This window comes from Nannobrachium achirus, assembly GCF_963921795.1.
Source record: "Nannobrachium achirus genome assembly, chromosome: 17".
Classification (NCBI taxonomy): domain Eukaryota; kingdom Metazoa; phylum Chordata; class Actinopteri; order Myctophiformes; family Myctophidae; genus Nannobrachium; species Nannobrachium achirus.
The window spans coordinates 18,821,792-18,829,754 of NC_137824.1; positions in this window are offsets into that span (position 1 = coordinate 18,821,792).

Here is a 7,963-nt window from a genome sequence, read left to right on the forward strand (position 1 = left end):
GAAGGGCGTCCAACAGACGTCGGGAGAACGGTCTTCCTTTGTTGTTTCAGACACGTTGTCAGACTGACTAGAATGTCCCTTATTAGCAGAGGAATGTGGGCCCAGGGACTTCATACCGAGCCAAGAGGACACCCAGGGAGAAGAGGAGATTAATCTGGCAAGACAAAAAAACCTTGTATCTCCATATTTTGACTTGTTAGGTTTTATCAATGATAATAATATCTCGAATTTATACAGTGCTTTTCTGAGTACCAAAAGACGCTTTACATGGGGGCAAAATAAATCTATTATTAGATTATTGTTATCCATTATTGTGTCAGAATAGTGGAAATGGTGCCTAAAAATCTGTTCTTTGCACAGTGTCGAGTGTAAATTAGTGTTTGCTCTGCTTCATTGTACAAGGGTTTTGCACAAACTGCTTCACCGTACAAGGGTTTTGCACAAACTGCTTCACCGTACGAGGGCTTTGCACACAAGTGGCAAAAAAACAGCCAATCTGCAAGCTCACGCTTTGTGAGCTGGTACAATATGATATAGTACTTTATTGTCAGTTCACACTGAAATTTGTCTTGCGACTGAAATTTGTCTATAGTACCATGGTACCATAGATCGGCTATTGTTTTAGCTATTTAACATAAATTAAAGTGAAAGTGTTTGATTCTGTCTGGATTCTATAACTATTAACCAATAAAGTATTAACAAGTAAATAATAACATGCATACATTGGAAACAGAGGTTGTTTTTTTCTTCCCCCATTTCCTTTTTTGGACATGGAAGGTTTCCACCTGACAGCTACACACCCAGAGAGGAGAGGAGTTCATGTAATGAGCTTTAAGCTGTGGGATCCTGGCTGCACACCTTCACGCTTGGCAGCCACAGCAGGGCAGGGTCCTCTAATGAAAATTGTGAAAATTATTATTATTTTACCAGATGAACCATAGCATGTCCATTCTGAACATGTAGGTGGAAAGAAACTGTACATTTTTAGGTACTTTTACTTGATTATTTCCAAACATTGTCAAAATGTAGGGAAAACAATGCATTCACTGGTACTTACTTTTATGCTAGTACTTTTTTTACACAAGTAAAACATAATACTGGATATTCACTTAGGAAAAAACTAAAGATACGTTTTTTTCTGTCTGACAGCATCAATGTTATATATGAATCCAGATGAAACTGACCTTCTGTCAAAGTAAGCAAGTCATCAATTCAAGAGATGTATATCATATATATCATTTTGTGATGTCATTATGATCATTCATTTTATGATCTTTTAACCAGTATGGTTTATTGTTTTCCACCAGTGATGTGTGATTATATAGAGATTTCTTTTTTTCTTTCTTCTTTTTTTTAAGTGCTGACCTAATCACATTAAGCATAATTGACGTTAATTTAAATTTGCCGAACTAAATTGGAGTCATCTGAGGATGGTTTCATCAAGGTGCTCAGAGCTCTGCTGTCAGGAGAACCCTGAGGTCTGCCTGGAATCCAGCAGTGGTGGGAGGAGTACTTATACAGTATATTGTTTTACTTTAAAAAAAATATATAAATACAGCAATGTACAAATACTCTGTTAGGGCACGGTCACACTGGACTTTTATTCTACCCATGAGGGTGGATGTTGCCAATGCATTTAAATGGGAATGGAGCGTTTTAGTTTTTTGAAATCTGCAAATGGCAGCAAACCGCTCCGTTCCCATTGAAATACACTGGCAGAATCTACTGACGTACTGTAGGTAGAATAAAAGTGTGGTGTGACCGTGGCCTTACAAGTGAAGGGTTTGTCGTTTGCAATTCACTTGAGCTAAAGTAGGCATACTAAAGTATTCCAAATGTAGGCTACTTAAAGTACCAAAAGCAAATGTACTCGTTATGAAGAATGTCCCATTTCAGGAGTTTTGAAATGTATAAAAGTATTTTGAAAATAGTCGATAGATGCGTCATGAGCTTGTAGATTGCTATTTTCAAATAGCCTAAGTTTAAATAGGGCTGAAGTCACCCTGGCCACAATAGGACTTCCGGTTGGTTCTAGCGGAAGTGGCGGAAGTGCTGTGTTTAACGGACGTTACGTCATGCGTTGTAGTCTTCCGTTGAAATTCTCACGGCGGAAGTTGAACAGTCTCTGCCTGATATTGTCACCAGGCTTTTCTCTTCGCAGATGAGTAAGCCTGGCTACGCGAGGCTAGGCTGAAGTGGTTAATGCAGGATTTGTAACAATAATCTCAAACTACAAAGTAACTAGTAACTAAAATTGTCAAATAATTGTCATGGAGTAAAAGTACAATAGTTGCCTCCGAGATTGGAAATACTCCAGTCAAAAATGTGTAAAAGTACAGCACTTAAGTGCAATGTAGTTACTTTTCACCACTGCTTTCCATACTGAAGAAGACATAGCTTTGCTGAAAAGGTTTTGAGTAGGGATGGGATGATATGAAAATGTCATATCACGATTATTGTGACCAAAGAAATGGTGATTTACGATATTATCGCGATAATCAAAATCCATTATCCTGGGGCGGAACATTTGCCAAAAAATAGCAGATCTACAAGCTCACAACGCGTCGCGTTGCGGCGCGTTGTGAGCTTGTAGATCGGCTATTTTTTGGCAAAGACATTTGAAAGGGAGTGAAAAAAAAGACTGTATCAAGTATGTATATTATAAGTACCTTTTACCAATTATAGAGGGTTTAAATGGTACCGGATATGCAAATAAAAGGTGAATTGATCCCATGACGGAGGACGATATCACGATAAATCAAATTGCCACGATACGATTATCGTGAGTGTTTTTTATCACGATAAACGATAACATCCATTGCAAGCATTTGTTTTGCATGAAAACATTCCTTGGGCTAAAAACAGCCCCCACGAAACTCTGAAAAGTGATCATTAAAAACCCCTAGTTTCACCCCTCACATGCTACTTAAGTGCCTATCCCGAACTAGTTCGGCTTTATTATCGCATCCCAGAGTGCCAATCCCGAACTAGTTCGGGTTTAAAAAAAATAAAAATAAATAAATTGAAAAAAAAAAAAAAAATTCAATTTTTTTTTTTTTGTCCTCTGTTTACAGAGGACGATATTTGCCGATATTTGCTGATATTTACCATCCACTCCAATGCAATCCAGGATCTTTAGAGCTCATTTTCTCTGTTTTTTTCTCCCATGCATGAGGTGTGCAAGGTTTAATCATGGCTAAGTTGACGAAAATCGAAATCTAAAATGCTTGGTAGCCAATAGCTAACTTCAAGCTAACTTCATCCTCTTCCTGTACATGCACAAAGGAAAGTGTTCTGGCAAGTCATGGCTCCAGGGCTTGGGCATGCATTACCAGCATATCTCTATTATTCTCTGGCCACTGGGCGCCCTCTAGTGGTGATAGGCTGGCATTAAATGAGTTAAAGCAGATTATTTGGGGCTATTTTTTTCCTTTATAGTATAGTGTGTAAGTGAATGAAACTCTGAAAAGTGATGAATCATCACTAAACCATAGTGTTGTCTGGCCGTTTTTAGCCCAAGGAATGTTTTTCATGCAAAACAAATGCTTGCATTGGATTCAGAATCATTAAAAACCTCTAGTTTCACCCCTCACATGCTACTTAAAGCAGATTCTTTGGGGCTATTTTTGGAGCCGTGTGCAGAGCACATGAGCTCCCTCTGAGTGGCAATGTGTGTCCTGTCTCACCAGAGTCTGTGTCCAGTCGAGTTTGAACAGGATCTGCCCATGCGCAATTCTTTGGATGGGATTTATGTCACTTTGAAGTGAGCCGATTTTTTGGATGGGATTTATGTCACTTTGAAGTGAGCCGATTTTTTGGATGGGATTTATGTCACTTTGAAGTGAGCCGATTTTTTGGATGGGATTTATGTCACTTTGAAGTGAGCCGATTTTTTGGATGGGATTTATGTCACTTTGAAGTGAGCCGAATCTCTGGGATCCGTTCTTTTCAAAGAGCCGTTCAAAAGTTATTTATTTTGTAAATACTTTGTAGATTTTGATTATAATTACAAATCACTTCAATCAAAAACATAGACCTGGAACTGCTCAAATTCACGGCTCCACTTCGAACCGAGGTTTGATTTTTTTCCTTTATAGTAATAGTAAGTGAATGAGACAAACTTTCAGCAGCTGCCAAAAATTCCCCTACGGATTTTGCAAATGGAATCATGGATTTTCTGATTTGTAATACTCTGAAGTTTCAAAATATATCGTTTTCAAAATCCCCAGAGAATTTGAACGAACCTTTCATGTTTGGACATATTAAACTGGACTAATTCCTTCCTTGTCCTGGCGTGGCTGCTGTTTAAGTTTAAAACTCGAACTTGGCAGCTATGGATGACCTGTTCTGGCGAGGGGAAGAGACGGCCTGGTGACCCTTCTGGAATCAACCCATGCAGGAAAAACTGCAACAGGAAACACATTCCTCTTTTCTAAATCAAATTATAAGAAACAAATGTCTCTACTGTGTGTTGTTCTTTGATTATTTGATTAGATTTAAATGGTGAAAGTCCGTTAAAATTGTACAGTAGTAAATCATTATTCAGAGTAGAGTGCTACCGTATACACTTTTAAGTTAAAGCGATGTTAAAATAACGTAATAAATGCATCCAATTAAGAAATTATATGCGCCCAACTATTTGGGTCTTGATCCATTCCCTTCCCAGGTCTTAGCTCAGTGCTTCCCAGACATCGTCATGTCAAGAATGCCAAACTGATCGGGCGGCCGGCCATAGCTGAATGGTTTGTGTCCATGATGCCTAGGACTCCGGATGTCCAAGAGGTCCTAGGTACGATTCCAGCTCCAGCTATGTGTCGAAGCGTCCATGAGCAAGACACCTAACCCTTAACTTCTCCCCTCCCCGTGCTCCTTGTGGGCATTCAGCACTCAGCTGGGTTAAGCTGAAACTGAATTTCCCCCGTGGGGTAATTATTATTAATTATTATTATTTGATACCTGTATATATCAGCAGGCCGTGGACCCTTGTTTGAATAGATTGTGTGCTAGGGACACACAGTTAACTTGGACGCAACGAGTACTGGTACACAGCACACGGAAAACAAGCGTAACACTTGACTCTGGCATGCAACCGTCCAGAACCTGACAGTATAACTTATGACACTGATTACACACAAGTCTATAGTCTCAGAAGCTCATCACCCAACAGGGAAATGCAGAGAAAGGGGCAGGGGCTGAAATTTCCAAAAGGGTACTATTGGTGAAAATAGCCGATCTCCAAGCTATTTTCGGTAAAGTGATGCCACACTCAAGTAGGCTATAGATTCAAGATTCAGCAAATACTGGAGATACTGCAATATTATTTCAACATAAAATGCTGCATTCAAGTTAACGTCTGTGTGTGCATGAGCCTGTCACCCAACCAGGCTCACAGTTGACGCCACTCAGACCAATCAGGCTCTTAACTTCTGGGAAAGGAGATTGGCTGATGGGAAATCGGAACAAGGCCTGGGGCCCTTTTCCATCAACAGATGGGTTCTGGAACTGGTTCCATTCTAGATTCTTGGAACCATGGTGTTTTCATGGAACTGGTCGCGAACCAGGCTTGAGTTTCCACCAGATAATAGAGGGTATGCGCGTGACATCATCATCCTACCAGGAAGTTATGCAGGAACGCCTACAGAGTGGCAAAAACTACTTTCTGGCCTTGACAGCCCAAACATCCACACAGAAAAGTCCTATCTGATTGCATTAAATGACGTTAAACAACGAATAAATCACTTTGCCACTCACTTTGCCACTCGATTTGCCACTCAATTTGCCATTCACTTTATGCATGCGCATACCCTCTATTGGGGGCTGCATAGCTGCTGAATCTATGTGCTCTATAGCTGCTGAATCTATGTGCTCTATAGCTGCCGAATCTATGTGCTCTAAATGGGCTCTATTTAAAAATACAAAACGAGTAAAACCCACACTTTATAAAATAGTATTTATTCACGGCATAGTGTCAACAAATACGTACAATACAAAAGATATGCTTATTTTACACAGATATGCTTGTTGTGGGGCCTATCTTCACATATAAGTTTTGCCTTAAAAGTAGGCTACTTCTGAACAGAACCATTAATAAACTAAACTTCCCTCTGAAAGTATTATTCACAAAGTTGCTCAGATCACATTTGGTAAGGAAATGGAAATACCAACACACTGAAAAGTTAATACAGAAAACGATAAAACTCCTTAAGAAATAATAATACAGTATACATAGTGTTTACAAACCAATTAACCATTTCAACCCTTTATGGAGTTCAGTGATTCTCAACCTTTTTCACATCAAGGTCCATTATCTATTCAGCATTTGAGCCACAGACCACCATTTGATGACATTTAGTCTCTCAGACCCCAAAAAACAATATTTTGTTATCGTTGGATAAGATTTTCTCCACAATTCCATGTTGTATTGATCTGGCACCACAGGAGAGATAACAGGCAAACGTTGATCGAAATAACAATTCTACATTCTCTAATTGTGTAGACTTCTTGTAAATGCAGATGTCAAACAATAATGTAACGCTTGAGAGTTACATTATAGAGTGTAAAATGAAACCAAATGGACCCTTATGGGTCCATTTGGGTTTGTTTGCCCCCCACAACAGGAACGCGGTAGGGTTCCAGTGGACTATTTGAGTACGTAGTAGCTTTTAAATCTCCTGTCATTACATGTGTTTGTCGTCTAAGCCGGTGGTTCTCAACCTTTTCAGGCCACAACCCCCCAAAAGAATCATATTTGAACTGGGGACCCCCCACCATGACAATCACTTGGAATTGTAGGAGTTGAGGCATTCATTTTAGTTTGACAATAGGTTCCACAGGTAAACGTTGGTAAAATAGCAGATCTACAAGCTCACAACGTGTGAGATTGTAGATCAGCTATTTATTTATTTTTTTACTCCTCATGCACTGAAGGAAGCATGAGGTCAGTCCGTTGCTCTCCCCAGGTTTGCAGAGAGAGAGTAGCACCCAGGATTACATTAGACAATTGACACTGGGTGAAAAAAATGGGTTAGAAAAGTCGTCAGATAAAAAAAAAGAAAAAGCCTTGCGTCGTGTATGAAGTGAGATAATAGTGAAGAACAGCGTGTATGTTGATTATTTGTACTTTTACTCCATTGTTAACACCATTTCCCCGCTATTCACATTTTTTTAACCACAAAATAAACTATGAGTGGTGAGTTTAGGCAAGACAACCTCATTACAAAACATCCAATTGATACTAACGGTCAAAAAGTACATAGTTGGGAAGTCCCTCCATAAGTAACATAATTACGAGTTACAGTAAATCCAACTCATCATTTCAATTGCAAGACTTTTACTTTTATATACATTTATTAAAATAAAAAACATGGATATAATCTTGCAATTAAATGTTGAGTTGCACTTATGAAATGAATAAAAAGAAATGACAGCACTTAGTTATTTACATAATTTGAATAGGCTACATAAGGTAACCGCTATGTACTTACTTATGGCAAGACATAACTCACTATTGAGCTTTTTGACCATTGGTATCCATTTGTGCGCTTGCTAACGAGAACAGGCTTGCTAACGAGAACAGGCATTGAAAGTGAGCCAGGGTCCGTTCTTTGTATAGTTCGCTCCTAAACCAGCTGCTGCTTCAGTCAACAAGAAGTACGGCCCTCAAAACAGCAGCTATACAGGCAGCTGAGATAGAAAAACGCATCGATAAGAGGTGAATAAAACAATATATGAACACTTTATGATACAAATTAGTACATTTTAAAATTACACGTTTGGCATAAGATATTTTCTTACAAAAATACAATTTGTGAAAGCTTGTACAGAGGTGCTTCCAGTCTGGACAACTGGACGCGACTCAGCGCAAGCTTTATACACAGCGGTCATGGTAACGATTATGAACAACATGGACGGACAGTGACAACTCCGGTGGTGGACAAAAGTACCCAACCCCAGTACACCTGGT